Source organism: Rhea pennata, chromosome 24 (assembly GCF_028389875.1).
Source record: "Rhea pennata isolate bPtePen1 chromosome 24, bPtePen1.pri, whole genome shotgun sequence".
NCBI lineage: Eukaryota > Metazoa > Chordata > Aves > Rheiformes > Rheidae > Rhea > Rhea pennata.
In genome coordinates this window covers 1,352,697-1,372,687 of record NC_084686.1, presented here as the reverse complement: position 1 = coordinate 1,372,687, position 19,991 = coordinate 1,352,697, and the positions used below count along the sequence as shown (strand labels likewise).

The 19,991-nt window shown below is 41.8% G+C and overlaps 1 protein-coding gene across 10 annotated transcripts in view; it reads left to right on the top strand.

Moving 5' to 3' along the window:
• SIK3 (SIK family kinase 3) overlaps positions 1 to 19,991 on the top strand; it is a 104,201-nt gene that overhangs the window by 29,489 nt on the left and 54,721 nt on the right. For 4 of the 10 annotated variants that reach the window (XM_062594463.1, XM_062594460.1, XM_062594462.1 and 1 more), the window contains exon 1: positions 19,397 to 19,448. The exons of 5 other annotated variants lie outside the window; for them this stretch is intronic. The gene's annotated coding sequence lies outside the window, so the exon portion shown is untranslated. Of the gene's footprint in view, positions 1 to 10,602; positions 10,665 to 19,396; positions 19,449 to 19,991 lie in introns of those variants that run through there. One more of the 10 variants, XM_062594466.1, reaches the window with a different exon arrangement.

Below are 19,991 nucleotides of genomic sequence, written 5' to 3'. Positions count from 1 at the left end.
AGTTTCTTAGAAGAACACCCCATTTTTGTTCCTGTGTGTGTGTGTTTTTTGTTTTTTTGTTTTTTGGGAGGGGGGTGGTTGAGCCAATGCTGAGTTGATTAGAGTGATGGAAGTGTGCGATGGAAGCAAATGACCCATTCACTGTTGGTTTCCATTTGACCATGATCAAAGGATACAGTTTCAGGAAGAGATGGCTTGGAGTGATCTGGATTGCTGCTCAAAACAGGTAGCGCTGACAGTATGTGCTTAACTATTTGCAGGCTTGACAGCATGTTAAGGTTAACTGAGAAACTGAGCGATTCTTCAGAATTTCTTAACTATATATATAGTGGTGAGGTACTATGTACGCTTTGCTACAGATGACAGTTGTTTTGTGACCATGTCCCACTGCTAACAAGCAAGCAACAAATGATCTTACGGCTGCTGAGAGAGCAGTGCTGCTCTTAACATTTATGTAGTAGTCTTGTGATATTCCAGGTTTAGAAGACGAGCAGCTTGTTTTACTGGACATGTCATTCGATATCTGTACAGTACGAACGCTTCAGTAAAAACCCCTCTCACTCCTCTGTACAGTAAAAGTGGGACAAACACTTTCAAACGTGGGAGCTCAAGGGCTGTGTGGTGCTTGAAAATGTGCTGTGTTGTTGCCATAATCTGGTGTTGCTTTTTGGTAAAGATGGAGTGGGCCTGCTGTAGAGTGGAGGCACCCCCCGACTGGGATTCGGGCAATGCTTATGATGAGAAAGAAGCACTTCGAAACTTGCATCTGTACCCTGAAATTCATTGCATTTTACTGTTGTGCAGGGTTATGAAAAACTGCTTTCTAAGTGGCATAATGATGAATACAAGACTCAGTAGAATTGACCTACATAGGAAAAGCTTTTGTTCCTGGGGAGATAGCAGACTGAGTCGTAGCCACGCACGTTTGCCCAGATATGCTATAACACTCCAGCTGTGGAAGACCTCTTGTCATGCAGCTTGGATTGCTCATGTCAACATTTTTTGAGGATGATGCTGAGAGGGTTTGTCCTCTCTAGCTTCCCCAGTATGTGTGCAAGTGTGTGCAAAATTAAAAGATTGTCACTAGTTGCTATTAGAGAACGTCTACCTAATCCCATCAGACTGTCCCAGAATGCATGCAGCCAACCTCCGGATTCAATTTATAATATCATAGCTGCAGAAAAAAATCCATGTGCCCCAAAACCCCTCCAGCTTGCTCAGCATCAACTGCACTTCTAGAATGGATCAGCTGAAGTTCATCTCTAAGCTGTTTTCTTAGTTCCTTGTTACACAAAGGCCAGGCAAAATCATAGCAATAGCTGTACCAGCTCAGACTGAGGATGTGCTTAGTTCAGTGCGTTGTCTCCAGCTGTGCCAGCTGCTGTGCTTTTTGATATTATCTGTAAGACAGGTTTAACCTATGTGACATCGCCTGCCTTTCTGGCTGTGGCTGAGACTTCAGCTCTCTACCTTTATTCCGCTGGAATAATAAAAGTTGTTTGGCCTTTTGCAAACTCGGACAGCTTTTGTAAGAGTCAACATACATGAGGTTACGGGAGATACCAGTGCGTCACGGATTAAATGTAGAAGCTGTTTGGTTGATTTCTCTTGCCCTCAGAATGATGCCAATGTAGGCATGATGCATAAAATGTGAAACTAAATTTCCCCAAACCACTCTTTCTGCAGGCTGCTCAGGGAGAGACTGTATTTTTGCTTGGATTGCACAGTGACGTGGGCTATTTAAGTACATTGTGAGAAGGATAAACAGCAGCGCCGTGTTTGGTGGTCTTTGCTCATGCGGGACATCTGGACAGACTGCAATCTCTCTTTGAATGAGACAGGGTCGTGTTGGTCTGTTCCGTATATAGCTACCTTGCTGCGCTGCCATTTTAGAACTTTTCAGCAAGGAGTTCTTTAAAAAGATCTTGTAAGAAAAATCAAATCCTGACTTGGCAGCCTGTCTGTCTAATCTTTGGTAAATGCAGATGTGCATCTTGGAACAATTTACTCCTGGTTGTGTTTAGTGCTACCAGAGTGACTGTTTATTCCCACATATGGATCATGGCTTCAGAAGGTAATTTAAACAAATGGAGTGCCACTTCCAATTTTTCAGGCTTCCAGTCTAGGAGCCAAAACTGTTCTCATGGCTCCAGCTTGCCCACCCTGGCTGTGTCAGTTCCCACATGATCTGCCAAGTTTGCACGGAACTGTTTGTGGCCCCCTTCCCATATTGATGAGGCAAAAATTGCTGCATGAAGAGCTGCCTGAACTTAATTCTGACTTTTGGGGTTTCAGTGTGAAGTGAGGGCAGGAGGAGAGCAGGTATTATACCCTCGGTCAGCTCGAGGTGACAGCCAGTGCAAGCATACAGGGAGAGCCCTATTTTATTGATTTATTGAACTAACCAGCTTTGGTCGTGTTTCTGAACTTAGAGGTTGTGCTAACTTCTAGCTTTCCCCTCTGGCTTTTGGTGGCAATTTGCTAACTTTATTTTGAAATAGCAATTTAACTATGTAAGCAGTTAACAAAATGCCGTTAAATACTAGACTTTGTTCTCTAGAATGAAGGTTGGTGCTTCTGGTTAGCGCTGGGCTTTGTCAAATGGGTAGCGTTTCCTGGTGATGTGCTTTAGGAAGGACAATTTGATAGCAGAAAGTGGGGATCCTCTATGTGGCATTTAGACAACAAGAAGCGAAAGAAAATGCCTACACTTTTGTGTTTTGTGGCTCTTTAATTGAACTACAGCTCTGAGTAAAAAAGAAGAATCGCATACAGTAAACCTACCCACATGATTCCTATGTCTTAGATGAAGAACTTCATAACTACAAACATTTGACTGGCAGAGGTTGATAGTCTCCTTCCTAATGCTGATTTGAAAGAGATGGGATGTAGCCAAATTTTTACCGTTGTGGAGGTAATCAGCCTTATACTTAAATTTCCCAGAAGAACTGATGAGGAGAGCCCTCTGGTAGACGACTGACAGAAGTCAGCAGTGTGAGGCATGTAACGAAGGAACGCCTGCGTGAAGCGAAGCAGGCCTGGTTGGTTCTGCTGAAAGGAAATGTTTTCTGTCCATTGAAAGAAAAATTAAAGTATGTTTTCAATTTCCTTGTATGGTTAACATGTTTCTGTCCTTGAGATGGAAGAGGAAATAATGCAAAATGGGAAGAATGCTGCATTTGTAGTTTAAGTTACTCCTGTGAGTGGAGGGATAAAATGCAGTCTGATACACTGAGTTACCTCCCCAAAGATGCAGAGTACACAGAAGCTTTGTAGACATTTGTAATGACTATTAATCTGTCTTTTCTTCTTTGAGTGTTACACTCGGTGATTCCTTAAGTTGTAATTACTTGCTACGTAATCTGTGCTTCATATGTATGAAAAAGCTCAAATACTGAAAAATCAGGCATTCAAGGTTGAGTATTGCAGACTTGTTTTAGGATCCCCAAACGGATCTGCAGATTGGCTTTATTTGTTTGGGTTTTGTTTTCTTGCAGTTTCTGCAAGTATAAAAGAGACTTTGTCCTCTGCAGGGCCCCGAGTTTCACGTTCACAGGGAGAGGCATTGAGTGAATTCCAGGCTGTGGCTTTTCTTCCACGTGCCCCAGCTGCATTTACCTGTATTTAGTGCATGTGTCTGACTCAGTGTTTACTCTTCAGTATTTAAACATTCCCTAGAAATTAAATCTTTTAAGAACATTATTCTTACACAAAGTGCTTGTAGAAGCTCAGTTTTGCAATGCCCATGCTCATGTATTGGCTGCTGTCTTATTCCCTCAGAACTTGATTTACGATGGCAAAGTGAAGCAACAGTCACAATTAGAATTTTAAAATTACAATTCAGAAATGTGCTTTCAAAATAGCAGTGTCTCCTTACTCTAAAAATACACGATTGTCCCTTGCTTTAGCTTTATAGTGTTTGGGGGTGGTGATGGTAATTTGTCACGCAAATTAGGACTGTGTTGGTGCTGAGGTGACTCAAGCATATTGGTTGCAGGCACTATTCAGAAATTCTCTTCTGAACTCTCCAGACATCCAAGTCCTTGGTTGCTGCAGGTCTCCTACTTTTCCAGCCAGAGCTACTAGCGTGTTGGAAGAGTAATGTGCTTAATTTGCATAAATGGAGTTACAGTGATGAGATGGTGAAGTTCATTTCTACTTGTGATTTTAGGCCCTTTACCAAATACTCTCAGCAACGAGGGTTAGAGGGTTCTGTTTGATATTGGGAAAAGTGGTGGAACACTTGAATGTTTAATGTGAAGCTTTATTCCCAAAGGGTGTCTCTGGAATTGCCGCATCCTTCCCTGAATTAACTCCTCTCAGGAACTGTATTGTGATTAATCTTGCACATAAATGTGAAACTCGAGCACAAGATCGGACTTTGCAGCTGCTGGGATGGTTTGCCTGTCTCCCTTGCAAGACTGGGTGACGATGTTGCCTCTGCTTTGCCTCCTTCCGTTTCAGGATTGAATATAAACAGCACAACTGAGTTGAGAGGGTCAGCTGTAATGCTTATTTTCCAGCCGGGTCCTGCTACTAGTTTCATCTGGCTTGCACTGCCCCTTAAAAACTACCAGCAGAACTGGAAAAAGTCTCCCCTCTGTCCCCTACAATAACTGCTTGATCAGGGTCTGTCTTCTGTGCTCCTTTCATCAGTTGAGCTGCTGGAAATACAGCTGGGAGGACTCCTCAGTTTATCCACCTTGACAAGGGGCAAGCATGCATCTTGAGGGCTCTCGCTCGGTGTGAGAGGTGTGAATGAAGCGGTATTGCCTGTTTTAAGACTGTGGGCTTCCTTAGTGTGGTCCTTGCGAAAGTGCCAGTTGGGATCAAAGGCTCTTTCCTCTGTGATTAAGCAGCAGTTGGCCTCTGGCACGGGTGGAAGTACACTGCCCGAGTGAGAACTGGCTCCTCTGCTCTTCCTCGGCAATCTCCTCTGCCCGTGTGGCACTGGGTGGTGGTTCACGCAGACCCGCTGTGCCCTGAGAGGCTCTTGCTGTATTATGTTTTGGCTTTGGAGTACGTTTTCAACTTCTGAGTGTGTTTTTTGTGGGTTTAAACCATTTCTATTGATAAGGGAAATTAGATACAATTGTTAAACATAGCTTGTAGGCTTTTCTAGTGGTGTAACTCAGTTTGATATCAAAGTGATACTTTTTTTTTTATAGATGGTCTGTGCAATTGCTGCTGTGAAAAGATGCTTTGTCAAGCTCGCTTTGTCATGAATCAAATTTAAATTTTATACTGATGCTGCATTTGTATTTCCACAAAAAACTTCTTGGGAGTTTTCTGGGGCAAGGGACAGGGTTCCAAAAGCTACAAGAAGCAGGGACTGTGTTTCATCACTAGCAACTATTACTGGAAATAAATGCAAAGGTCTGTATGAGTGTGTTGGGGTTTTTTTCTTTTCTTTCTTCTGTCCTAGGAAGCTATTAGCTTTTCACTTGTTGGAAGGGTACAGAAATTTCTCACTTTTCTTAGGTATTCCCACCCTCACCAGTTGGTGAAAATACTGCTGCACATAATTTGCTTATTTCAAACCAGATTCTATAATCAAATGTAAGGTGCCACCATGCATCTTAATTTTTGTTCTTATAAACCCTCCTGAAAGCTTAAGGGCAAAGGCAGCCATTAGTTCTTTTGCTTAATAGTGGATTTGGAGAAGCCCTGGAAAGATAAATAGGTTGCAAAGATCAGAGAAGATGAGCTTTGACCCAGCCATTCCTACTGTGCCCTTACAGGCTCGTGTCTTGAGAAGTATTCCCGCAGAGGTGTGTTGCAGGGTGCTGTGGCTGTGGTTATGCTGACAGGGAAAAATTCCAGCCGGGCAGTTACCTGGATGTGTTAGCGGAGGGATGCTGGTGCCACCTTTTTGTCTGTTCTCTTCCCATCAGAGATGCTGCTGTGACTGTGTTGAGGTTTTAAGGTCACTAATTTTAATGTGGGCAGTAAATGTCTTTCTGAGTCAGTGCAAATAATGACAAATGGATACCTGATGTGTAGGGGGAGGCAGCTTTCCTGAAATCTCTGCTGCTAACCCTGGACAATTTGGTTTGCCTCTAATTCAAAGCACATGTAAGAAGTGGGCAAGGAAGGGGCTATCTGGTGCTTGGATTTTTTTTCTTGGTTGTTGAGGGTTAATGTGTTGAAGCCTGCATTCCTTACAGTTCCACTTTTGGCTTCTCTTCCTAAAAATTTCCACTTCATTTCATAACAGTTTTGAAGTGAGGGGTGGTTATACTCTGGAACCTTTGCTTGCTGAGTTTGAAAATGTTCTTTTGTGAAACTAGGGGAATGGAATCAGCTACAGTTGTTTTCAGACTTGGAGGCATTTAGAACAGATCTTGCTTACCAATAATTTTAGTCTTCACTGCATCAGCTAATTGATGGATTTTTTTAAATTAAACTAAGGGTTAGAGATAGTAAATAGAAGCAGTGGTTTTGAGAGTGAAATTGTTCTTTTTGCTGCTTTCTTGGAATCATGATTAAAATTTGGACATTTTAATGCTGCAAGTTTGTATTTGACTGACTTGACTGATCCTATCCCTTTTGGAGCCAAAGGCAGACTTAAGTTACTAGGTTTTGCAGGCACATAGTAAACATTGTATTTAATGGAAAAGTCCTTGAGAGGTAACCTATAACTTTGTAAAAGCTGTTTCAAGCGGGCAGTAGTTTGACAGAATAACAGGATGACTGCTTTGAGATTGCTTATTATCTCTGATCACCCCTCGCTGCTACCTCTGGTCCGGATTCAGAGACGTGCTTTGCGTGAGTGAATTTCTGTCACTTCTTGGGCCTGTGCTCTGTAGGTGTGCGGATCTGGCTTTGCCTGAGTATTTGAAACCGTGTTCGTTTTCTGATACTTTGTGCACTGGTGCCCTGCATGTGTATGAATACTAGACGCCTCTGAGCCTAATGACAACACTGGCTTTGTACTTGAGTTACTTTTGCCTCATGCGCTGATAACTTGACCCTGAGAGCCATTGCTATGCTGTAGTGTGACATGAGAAATCTTTCTGTAATTCTCACTTCAATTTGCTGTGAGGCTTCACCTGTTCTTAAAGTCCAGCCTGTAGATGTTTTGCGATTTTTTGGAGTGGGAATAGGATGAGTGGTCCAGAGAAAATATCAGGATCCAAGACTTGGCATATATGGTGAGAAATGCTTGTCCTTTACAGTACTTTTTATTTTCAAAATGCTTTGCATTTCACAGAAGCAGCTCTCTTCTCTGGACCTGTATACGTTAGTTCAGCCACGAGATTAGGGCTCGGGAGTCACTGGTTCCAAGTGTTCCTCTAACTGCCACCACAGTTTTCCACGTGAGAAAGGACCGCTTCTGTAACAAGTGTTTCTGTGGGTAAAGAGAAGTTACAGGAATGAACACAGGTATCAAATGGCTTGCCTGCCATTGAGAACAGATTAATCCTGGTGGCTAGTACAAAGTCTCGCAAAACCGTGCGTACTTGTCGTAAACACATGTACGCGGCAGTTGGCATTTAACGCAGGGTAATTCTGAGGAGCCTGGGATCTTTAGATGCACCGAGGAGATGACGTTTTTAATGCTAAGCCAGAGGAAAGTGCAGTTTACAAGACATCTTGTGACTAGGCCACTGCTTATTTGTTCCCATAGAAACTGCCATCTAATCACGGCAAACTATGTAAAGGCTGTTACTGGAAATGCAGTGTCTAAAAATTTCTGAATACATCATTTAGATCTGGCATATGCTTTGCTTTATCCTTCACCTTCATCTCGTAATCTTGGCCCCTTCCTGCTAGGTATACTCAAGATTCAGTAGCATTATTGCAATTGTCACCTTTCAAAATTAATCACAGAAATAAATGCAACAGTACCACCTTCTAATTTTGAACATGAAATTTTCTGGGTAGAGGAGGTGTGTTTGTTTACATGTAGGGAACTAAATGATAAAGGAGTGTACCATTTTGAAGTGTCTTTTATCCTGCTCTACCCCATTTTAGTAATGAAAGATATATTCAGCAGAACCTCACTGTCAGTATGTTCTGCATGTGTGGAGTCCTGCCCTGTGCAGCCATACTTCAGTGTTCAGCTTGGTTTTCCAGCGTGCGTTTTGTGCTGACCTTTCGATTACAGCTGGATTGCAGGTACAGTCTCTGGTAATAGCCTTCTGTTGCAAACTGTTGATTCACATTTGAATGCATCTTTGAGATCTTAGTTTCTATGGATTGTATGCAAAACCTTGATTTAATGGCTGTTTTATGACTTTGTCCATGGGATGAGTCTCTTCGTAACTCTGACTTCATGATCTTTCTGGTAGTTTAGCAGCCTTTATAAAGGCTGACACACAGATATTTGTACTTTCATGAAACAGTTGACAGTCGCTAGGTACCGTCCGCTCAACCTGTCTGCATGATGCGCTCTACTTGTGACCAGGTAAGCTGCTGAAATGTCCTCCGTATAAAGCACAGGCCTGGGACCTGGCATTCTCCCCGAGCTCACAGGGAGCGGAGGTAGCTGTGGACCTTTGAGATGTGCTCTTAATTCACTGTGCTGTACAGTAAGCACAAGATTTTACTGTTTGGCAGTCACAGAGTTGTAGCTGCCTTTTTTTTGCAAGCGTATGTTGTAGCGTTAGCTATTGCTCTTGATTTATTTTGAATATCCAGGTAGATTCACTTCAGTATAAAAAAAGACTTACGGGCTTGGGAAAATACCTGTGCATGTTTGCATTTCAGAGCCCAGAATACCGTATTTCCAAGTGGACTTTATAGTGCATGAAGTGGAATAGTGACTCATTCTATCAGATGTCTCTTATCTGTCACTTTAGATTTTCTCTGATACTTCTGTGATCCCAGTGTGACATATAATGTTCTTTATAGCCTTCTTATTTAACCATGAGCTGGTATGCTTCTGAACATAACTGCACATAATACAAAATATTTTTAATATGCAGTTATATGATGGCATTACTGCAGAACCTGGCCTCCTCCCTAGTATGTGGGTATAATCCAGCGTAATAACTCAGTGTATAGCCACCACTGCTTAGGCTGTGGAAAGGCAAAGGGAATGGGCAGCTGAAGTTGAGTGAAAGGGATTGTTATGTGGAATGACAGATTCCTCTGGAGGTTGCTGGTGTTTGCAGAAGGGAAGCCAAGACATCAGTGCCTAATAACCTCCAGAAGTCCTCTAGATTAACCCCTGAAGGTTCTCGGGAAATAAATGAAAAGCCAGGATAAAGGCTCTCCCTATGGCTCTACTGCACGTCCTGGTACAGTGCCAGTTTTATCCAGGTGGCATCTTACGGCACACTGGTATTAACATTTCTTGAGCTGTTTGGAAAATTTGTGAGCTAAACCAGAACTGCTCTCATTGCATGCATGTGGCTTTTGCCATTAAAAACCATCAGAAACTAGTTAGTATGCATCAGTGCTGGTGGTTCGTTACAAGTCTCTCACATGAGCTGAGTTAGGGTAGTCTGTCTTTTCCATGAAAGCTTGTAGACCTCAGTGATGATCTTTGCATTATAAGCATAAAAAAAATTGAAAAGCAGATGTGGGTTGTGTCTTAGCACTGTGCTTCTTACACACCATCTAACTTACTTTACTGCTCACTTGCAATCAAATCTCTCTTTTTTTTTTTAAAAGCTGTGTAGCTTAAATTTACTGTTTTACCTTGTCATTTCCGTCATTTTTTAGGTCATGACTGAATTAGAGCAAAATGCCTATCCAGGAGAACTTTCAACAGAAGTTTTAAAATCTGCCTCTTCCAGTATCCTAGCAGTTCTGTGAAGACTTTCTGTCAGTATTTGAGACGAGTCCTTCCCTAAAAACCTGGACAGCAGGCTTTGTAGGTCTGTCTTTTCTCAAGTGAAATCTCTACATTGCAGCAGGCACAGCTCAGTTACTCAGCAGGGACGCTGGTGGCCACGGCTGTACGGCATTCTTGATACGCAGCCTGCTGTGACAGATTTCTTCCTGCATGTGACTACGTTTCCAAAACTGTGCTGCTAAGCAACTCTGTCCAAGAGTCTAGTGTTGCTCTAACGTACTGTCAACGAGTAACAGTCTTGTATTATTCCCTCCAGCTCTGCTGACTGCAGCAAGAACATTAGCAATATAAGAAACGTGTTCATTATGATATAGGTGATCTTACAAGCTGGTGCTGACCTTGACAGCTGAAATGAACTGGACGCATTAGTTGGTGTGGATACTGCTCCAACTGTCACTCGCTTCTGGGTAATGTAACAATAAATCAGTTACAGCTGAAGTTTGCCCTGGTACTTTTACAAGATACAGTGCAATATTTATTAACAAAGCTTCACTGATCTGGCACAGTTAGGCTTTTAGGCTTTTTAGTTTTAATAATATGGGCACTTTGACAATTGAAGTAAAAGCCACTTAAAATTTTAAAATGGAGATCTCATAAAGCTGTTAAAAGTCAGATGTCAGAATGGTAGTCAGCTATTACGTACAACAAAAATCTCTTGTCATGCTCTAGGCAAATGGGTATTGAAGGCATTGGTAAATTAAATCTTGTTTTATTAAATGTTTAGGCTGCAGTGCAACCTCGAAGTTGACTAGCTGGCTGTACCACTGGACTGGGCACTGTCTACGCTGTAGCCACAGCTCCTGCTTTGGAGAGCTTGTCTAGAACTTACTCCCTGTTTTATTCATCTTGGCCACTGCAGGTGATTATAAGAGGGGTTTGACTGGGTGGAAGTGGGGGGAAAGGGGATGGAGGAAGTAAACTTGGAAGATGTTAGCATATGAAAATGTCCAAAAGAAAAAGATAATTGTTTTAAGGCATAGGTGAAATTGCTCTAAGTCATAGGTGATCCAATAAATTCTTCTCTCTGGATTCTTACCTTCATATTCCTTTACTGGGGTATTCAAGCATATCTGTCAGTGAAGTAGAGGCAATTTAAAGAGCTGCAATTGGGGGAAAAAAACCATAACAACATTCGATGGAAGATTAGGAGTCGTGTATCTTCAACCCAGTGCCAGCAGAAACTTTTGAGTCATTCAGGGTGTAATTCCTGCAAGTTCTGGAGACTCCAGCTCCTAGTAACAGCACTTTTTACTCATATTCTCGAAAACGGTCTAGTTTTTTTAATATTGTTATAGCCTGTGGTATTATGTTGGACATTGCTGGGGATCTCACGGATGTGTCACACTGATAAGCTAAATGAATCCACTGTGGTCTCCTCCTCTCTGCCATCTTTGCGAATAAAATAACTGTGCTAACACTTGTGTATAATTGCCTTGTGAGCTTAACTGAAATGCATTTGGTCTTACCTGCTTACAGTCTGACTTTATTTGTAGTGGATGTGGGGACTCAGTCTTGTGCTGAGCTGTAATGCAGCATCAGTGCTTCTTTAAGTTGTTGGAAGATGTGAAATCAGAAAAAATACCTAATGCATGTTTGAGTTTGCTAAATACTTTTACATTAAATAAATGTGACAGGATTGGAAACACTTCACCAGAGTCACAAATGCACATTTTGGAACAAACCTCAAACAACTGCTGCAGCATTGGATGGTGTTGTCTTTTCTGATTAAGCTCCACACAGTGTCCCTGTGTTAGGGCATGGAATTGAACTCTGCTTGTGAAAGGCATTTCAACTTTCTTCTCAGTAATGGCTTTTCCTCTTATTCTTGCCTGCTCTGTTTCCAGGCAACCTGGCCTCCCGCAGGATCTATGCACCCCAGTGACGTCCTTGCAGCCCTCCGCCCCTTCTCTGTCTTCCCCCCAGCCCGCCCCAGATGCTCAGCGTTTTCCGCTGCTGCTGAGATGCAGAGCTGAACACATGCAAGCTGCTTTGTTTCCCCTCCTACGTGCAGTGATGTGCACTTCTCTCCGTGTGTGGGAAATACAGCAGATAGACAAGAACATCCTGTGTTGTCACCTGATTTTTCCCAGACCTTTCCTTGCTTCTCCTTGATTTAAAATGATTAGGTCAGAGGCATGCCCGGATGGCCGCCGGTGTTGCACAGGCATGGGCCAACCCTGATCACTGTATGGTTTTAGGCAAAAGTCCAGCTGCTTGATTACTCCATGGGTGGAGGGCAATTAAGAAAATAGTTTGAGTGTAGAGCCCTGAAATAAAAGATAACCTGTATTGAAAGGGGACTAGGCTGAGCAAGTTTTCTTCTTAGGATTTGTTTCATTTCTCAGCTTTTCTTACATGCAGGTTGTCAGGGGGGCCAAACTACAGTGTGGACAGGAATCTGGCTGGGCCTAGGCAAAAATGCTGTGTTCATATCTGCTTCTCAGAGTGATTGGATTTGTGCCTTGTCCACAAAATAGGTTATGCTTACTTGACCAGGATATGCTTTTACACATCACATTTGATTATTTAACCAGTTTAAATCAGTTTAAATGTACCTCTAGTTCTACACTAGCTTAACTAAGCTCATTCAAAAACCATTTTAATTAACAAATGCAGTCTTTGTGTGTTAAGTGCCCAGATTTGCTTTTCATTTGCATAGAACCCATGGAGGTAACACTGTGGACTGTCAGCAGATCATAAGGCTGAAACATAGTACTATTCATTTCTGAATGTTCCTTTCTTTCGCTATAACAAACCCGCACAGTATTTGCATTGCCTCTGTAGATCTGCCTATAATTAATGTAAGGCCAGTGCTAATGCTACAAGCAAAAGCTGCTTTCCAATTAAATGTCTGTATGATGTGTTTTACACCTGCAACTCAGATTAGATTTGACCAGATATTGGCCTAATTTGAAAATTCAGTTCTATGAACTGATTAAAGCATGTGCTGGTCTGGGAGCTCTCAGTCTCTTACAGAAGAAAAACTCTCATTACAAAGATCTTGAGGCAAAAGCAAGATGTAAAGAAGTTGAGTAAGAGTTGACGTGGAGTGATCCAGCAGAGGTGGGGAGAGGGGCTTTTGCTTAGTTTTTGCATACGGTTTTTGTTTTTGGGTTTTTTTGCCTTATGCTTAAGCTGACTTTTAATACAGAGTTCTACTCTGCAGTTCTAGTCAAATTGCTGTGAAGTTCAACTAAATCAAGTAAGCACAAAGTTATATTTCTCTTGCCTTTCTCTGGGATCTTAATGTCCATAATGCTATTCAACAAAGCCTGTAATGTGGTTTATATTAGCATCTTCAGTAGCCAGTGAAGATAAGTTAAAATCTCTCTGTAGCTTCCTACTTTTACCCAGAGTCATGAAATGATGAGGAAGAGCTCTGTGGAACTGCTCAGCTTCTGACCTACGATGTGCAGTAACTGTGACAACTGAAGGGGAATACAATTTCTGGAAGCCTGTTTCAGCAAGCTGATCAGACTTGCTTGTTGCTTGCTTATTTCTAACCAAGCCTGGCTGAATGTCATTCCTTTCATCTTTTAGAATGGGGGGGGGGGAACAGTGTGCATTTAGAATTAAGTTGCCTTTTGACACAGAAGCTCGTGCTGTTGAAGCAATGCGTTTAAGGGGGGCATTCACTCTTGTACATATTTTGTAGCTAAAGTCACTAAAAGGACTGGTTCAGAAAGTGCTTTATACCTACCAAAGATATCTACTGTTGTCCGATACTGGGCATTTGAGGAGAAGTAGTAATGTGAGTTGAGATCTGCTTAGTACTTCTGCAAAGTATGTCGAGATTCCTAGTGACCACAAGAGGCAATATTCTTCCAGAATGTAATATTATATCCAGGGAGTTATTTTCATTACCTGGAAAAAGCTTTACTACCAAGTTTGCTTTTCACATCATCTCTTTCTGGTGGGAGGATTTGCTACTGTGTACTGACCAAGCATGACAGTTTAGTATGCAAGCTCTGGCATGTGTGGGTAAGTGGAATGACCGGTGGAAATATCCTAGGTAAAGCCATCCTTTCTTTTTGGAAAGAGAAGCTGCAATTGTTTGTGTAGTTAGTACTAGTCTGGAAAACAAGGAATGAGTGCTTTGGTTGTCGGCACAGGTAAAGACTGGGCACCTACAGTGCATTGTGGAAAAACTTCCTCTAGCTGTAAAGGTTCTAACAAAGTTTGTAGGCTGTTGTATGCACACTGAAACGATGAGATTTTTCTTAACCTGGCTTAGCCAGTATGTTGCACTGTAGATATGAATGTTGTTTTTGTGCGTCTGTCATTGAAATCTCCCTTCCATTCCCTTAGGGATAAGGAAAAGTCATAGCAGAGTACAGCATTCACACAAATAGGGTATTAACATTGCAACAGACCGAAAGGATTTGGTCATAAAACACCACCAGCATTTTCTTCACCTTGTGCAAGATACAAGTAACTGCATTCATTCTGAAGAGGGATGTGGACAAGGTGATAACTTCCTTCCTGAGCAAATGCAACTTTTCGATACGCATTTTGGTCCACAGTTTCCTGCCCTCAGTTGCTGCCAATATTTGCATTTATACTACCTCCAAAAGCCACCAATTTTGCTGCAAAATGGCCTAGTTTTATCTGCTACATCACTTTTAGTTAGGTAGTTAATTCTGTGGAGTAGATGCTTCTATTTTGCCCATGAGCTTGTCAGAATAAATTTCATTTTGTTCAATAAAAAGGATACTATTATCTATCTAGCTAGAATGTCACCATCAGGAGTGCATCTTTTCTGCAGAACACTTTATTTTGACTAAAATTGCACAAATTGCCTATTTGCATCTAGAGAGATCACTTCTAGTGACCTAAATGTACCAGCAGACTTGTGATGACAGGTTGCCTGAAAGAAATGTGCCTATGCCATCACTGTCCACTCAAAAATGCAGAGCTGCTGTAGAGTAACATCTATCAAATTGAGCTCCTGAAATGGGAGGTGACCCACAGTAGCCTAGGGTTCAAGCTTTGTTTTTTTCTCACATTCTCGTGCCCATATGCCAGTTAAGTGCTTCTGTATGTAACTAATACACACATCATCTTCTAAATGTGTTTGCTAGCTTATCCAGCCTAGGATTCTCTTTTGACTAAACAACTGTGATGTGGAGGAAAAAAGGCAAGGGTGGAACCTAGCCTGTTGAAAGGGATATATGACCACAGTGGGCCATATAGTATCATGCAAGTCACCTGGAAAGAGTGAACAGTCCCCATAAGCTGAGCTTCAACCCTCTTGGTAGGTTGCAACTTGATGCTTGCCATCCCGCTTGCAGCAAAGAAGGGGCAGGGGGCAGAAGGGAAGAGGCTGTATTTAACTTGGCAGCGTGCAGTCGTGTGCAGCGGTGTTAGGTAACATGATCTAACACTGATACTTGGATTAGCCTTTATTAGCTGCAAAAATCATCCATCTGGTGGTTGTGCTCTGCTAACTTAGTGACATGCAGGAGGATAACAGCCTGGACTCCCAAGTAGCTCCATGTACATCAGGCTTCACTGGACTGCTGTTCTAGTGAGGTAGGTTTGTTGTGAACTGCTGTGTATCTGTCTGTAAGCAGTGCTTAACTCCAGTTTGGGTGCTGATCCTACCCTGTCTCTGAATGCTACATTACTTTTCTTTGCCTTTAGATTGACCTTTTCCAAGCTCATTCATTTATTAGTCCAAAGAGCCACATGATGACAGCTTCTCGTTCTTTTGTGCTACTCCAGGTGCCTCCTGGAATAATAGAGGAACCAAGTTACATGGATATATTGCCCAACAGTAAAAGCATATGTAGTGAATGTTTGTTCAGGGTTTTCCAGGAGGGATTTGGAGTGGGACTCCTCAGAAGAATGCTAGGAAATGTTTTTCCTAAATAAGCTTGTTGAATTTTTTTTTCAATGCAGTCAATTCGTCAGTGCCATCTGTTGCCTCTTGTTATACTGAGGAGATCAATTGCTGACTTATGGGAACGCTTACTGGCACAATTATACTTTTCTAACTATTACTGATTAGGCTGACCATGTGGTGGCATTCTGAAAGAAGCATGTTTTCTTTTCCTAATTTAACTTACACCACTATAGAAACAACTGAACTGAAATGGAAAAGGTGGTTCCTTTCTAGAATAATTGCCCAGGCAGGGCATTTTAATCAGAGTTATAATTAGATCTAAACAAGTGTGTGGCATGAATAGATGTTAGCCCAGGACAGGGTCTTCAGCTTTTGTTTTGTTCATTACACAGATGAAAAAGGAAATGTTTACTTATTTGTGACTTCTCTCCATTGAAAGCTGACTACTGATTTCTACCTTTTGTTTCCTTCTTTTTTATACTTTTCAAGATCATGTTCATTCTCAGTAGATGTGTAGCTTCCCTGGTTAGATTTGTGCATGACTGTAAACTTAGTTTTGGGAAGTCTTTCATAAAGCATTTATTTCTTGCAAGCTGATGCAGGATATTGGCATGTTTCCATTACCACTGAAGTCAATGGAAGATTGGCCAGTGAGGAAAGGTAGCCAGGTGAGAGCTAATTGCCATTTTAATGTCTATCCCTTTTGAAACTACTGATTTCAGACAGAGATGTATACAGTACAGTCTCCTCTATGTCGGTGCCAAGTGTTGTGGGCACTGGCAAGCTGTTCTTCGTTGCTGATCTTCAGTATGCTGAGGATACGACAGGTATGTGTTTTTGGTATGTTCTTGATTTTTGAGATGTTACAACATCTCAAAACGTGTGTGTGGCACAAAAGCATTCTAAAAGCAGTGTTTCCCTTACGTACAGGCAAAGACCATTGATCCAAAGGTTCAAAAATAAATACCCAAAATGAGGACTGAATTGAAAAGCCTATATAGTATTTAAGTATTTTCTGAAGAAATGTTGTTTGCGAGCAACTTTTTAATAAGTGGCCATTCCCTCTGCCACCATCCTCAATCATATTTCTCTCTCATAGTAGCTCTGGTGGAGAATATCTGCCTTCTGGAAAGGTGCTGTTGTGCTTCTGGCACAGAGTAGCCCACTGAATCCTGAAGCACTTAAATGAAGAGTGTGATGGCTGTCATCTCCCTGCTGGAATGGGAAATGTACTCCCAGCCCACGTTTCACCGAGCCTCCTTCCTTCTTCCTGTCTGCCAGACCTCTCTCCCACTTTTGTCTGCTTTGTCCTGAACTGCCAGCATAAATATATTTTCCTTGATGCTGGCAGGACAGTATTGTTTCAAGGAAGTTTACATGAATATTTGCCACACTCAACTGATAAACAGGATGTCTATATAAGTTTTTATTCCTACAAGTAAGTATTATCTCCCACACCAATATTTCTTGCCTCCTTTCAGAGACTCTCACCCTGGGTATGATCTTTTGGCTTCCTTTATAAACCAGACACACTCTTCAGCTGATGAATTGTCTTTGTCTGGAGTTTTGGCACTTCAGTCCATTAAAGCAGCAAATGGCAGGAAACTTGGCAGTACCATTATCCGAGTCCTCCTTGAAGAGAGCAAGCTGTTGATGGAACAGAAGAGCACCCTGGGAGGTTAGCTTCCCTCCGGCTGTTGGAGGGACGTGGTCCTCTTCCATGAGCAGCAGCCTGTTCTGAGACCAGGACATTCAAGCACCACCAGTGCACTGAGTGGGGGCCAATTTTACAGCACAGTGTACCACTGAGAAGATGCCCATTTATTAGTAAAATACATCAATAAAACACTGCCTTTCACTGTGTGAAAGGCCAAAACAGTAGCAATAGTAGTTTTCTCCTTTTCTGACTTTTACTAAAAAAGAAAAAAAAAAGTAATTGCAAAATCTTAAAAGCTTGAATCCGTTCTACAGTTAAATTCTAACCCTGGATGGCAAGTTCTGCTAAAATTGAGGAAGATATGCTAAATTCTTTCTTTGCAAAAAATAGCTCTAAAAATAGTCTTCCCGTGCATACTATAAGGTCAGTTTTCAGCATGATGTTCAGTGGAAAGGGCATAACCTATTGAGTAGTCCTGTCTTTGTCTAAAGTCTCCTGTTGCACAGACTGAGTGTGTGGATACATCAATGAATGCAATGCATGTTAGCCATATTCTGCCTTAAATTATGAAGCTTTTGGTTGCCAAATGAGTTTTTAATATTTGGGATTCAGCCACTAAATCAAAGCCAAGGAAACATAAGATTAAGTGACAAAATGCTAACTTCTTGTTTCTCTGCTTTCAGGCTATATTGAAAAGTTTTTCCAAGCAATTACTTTCGTTTGTGCTTTATATTTTATGATTTAAAGAGTCACTCAGATCCCTGCTCCATTTCCTTTTTAAGACTTGCTTTGAACACAGTCTTTGAGCAGTTGTTTCAGACTGAAAGCTATATGTAGTCCTGGTCTTTATTATCACAGATCATCTCCAAGTTAGAGTGTCCCCATAGACTCATTGCCCTGAAATAAAGGGTGGGAAGGTGGAAGCAAACTAACAGGTAGAGCCATGATCCGCTTTTGGAAGACAGGTCAAGAGAGAGCCTCCCCCCCCCCGGATTTTTCCTTAATAACAATGACTTGAGGTTTTGGGAAGGAAAAGCAAGAGTTTGTCCAAGCCAGTAATATCACAGTAAGCTCTTTAACAAGGAGTATACTTAAGATGGAGATTTAACTGCCTTCAAAAATATTTTTCACTCTCCCTATAATGAGAACTGAAGGCATCATGTGACTAAGAATTAAATTGTAGCCTCAGTACTGTCTCTTTAGTTACTGTGCAGTGGCATTTATGAAATACAGTCAAAAATGTCCTTAGCTCCTAGGGCAACAGAACACGGGAGGAACTAGTTCTTCAGAAACACTATAAAGCTACTACTTGATTAAGCCCTTTATGTCTCTTGCACCACCGTGAATCCAGTCGTGTGTAAGGTTGACACCTGACTGCACACTCTGTCCTTACAACAGGTTCTGGGTCTACTTCTACCTGACTGTGTCTCAGTGGGAAATCACATACATAGCAATTAGCTTAAATTAAGGGCTGCAGGACTCGGTGTGGGGATCTATAGGTAGATAGAGAGATCCTCTGTTATGTTTTTTCTGTTGCTCTGTTGTCATAATTCTCTGCAAACAGCTGCAACGGTACGAAGGCATCCTGTATCAGCGCGATGACGTGCAGAGGCTAGCTGTAAACTCTGCTGACGAGCACATGCTCCCTTCAGAGTGTGGGTTTGCCTGCCTCTCGCTCTCTTCTCTTTCCTGACCAAGCTAAGAGATGGTGTGGGAAGCTCTGGCATCTGGTGATGGTGAACAGGATGGGAGGTGAACCTTGATGGCCCTCTGTTATGTAAAAGCCTGCTGGACAGATGCCTACCAGACTTTAAAATCTCATTTCTGAATGCAAAATAGGAAATAATACCCCTTATTGGTATCAGTGATAACGAAGTGTGCCTTTTGTGGGGCTTCCAGCTTTTACTGCCCCTCCTTTTGTTACTTAGCTGCCCACTCTGCTTTCATACTGCTCTGTGATTGAAATTTCCACTGCTTTTGATTAGGCTTTTGCCTGGCAAATGCACGTATTCAGCACAGCATTAAAATCCAAAAAATACAGAGCAGTGTTCAGCTGAAGTGCATTGGCGGAGGGGGGGAACATGGAAACTAAACGGACAAGCCTTCTGGCTTTGAAGAGCAAGACCTCCGCAGTGACTTGAGTGAGTTTCGTCAGTTTAAACATTTCTTTACCTTCTCTTTACAAACTGTTGCTTTATGAACTTAACTTGCCTTCCAAATAATGATTTGTTCCTCAAATTACTAGGGTAAGTTTTAGTGGGATCCAAAAAGGGGAAAAAAAAATGTTTTTGAAATGGTGGGAACATTTTGTTGATTGGTAGCAGCATGTATGCTCCAGGCTTGGCATACATCCCCACAGCCTGTAAGCTTCATTAATTTTTGATAAAAGAATAGTTACTTTTTCAGACTCATTTTGTTTTAGTACTTCATTGTTTAAGAAACTAGATTATTGTCGTCTTCCACTTCTAATTGTAGCCTGATCTGTGCTTTATTTAATGAAGTTTAGCCTTACTCCCTCCTCTCCATATTTTATATGGTATTTGTCGGCATGAGGGAATGCACTTCTTTTCAGGGGTAGGTTTTGGGGTGTTTCATGATGCTACCCAGAAACTGATTCTTTCTGCATAAATAATACTGCTGACCTGTAGTTCTAGTGGTGCCGTAAACGTCAGTGTTCCCTCCAG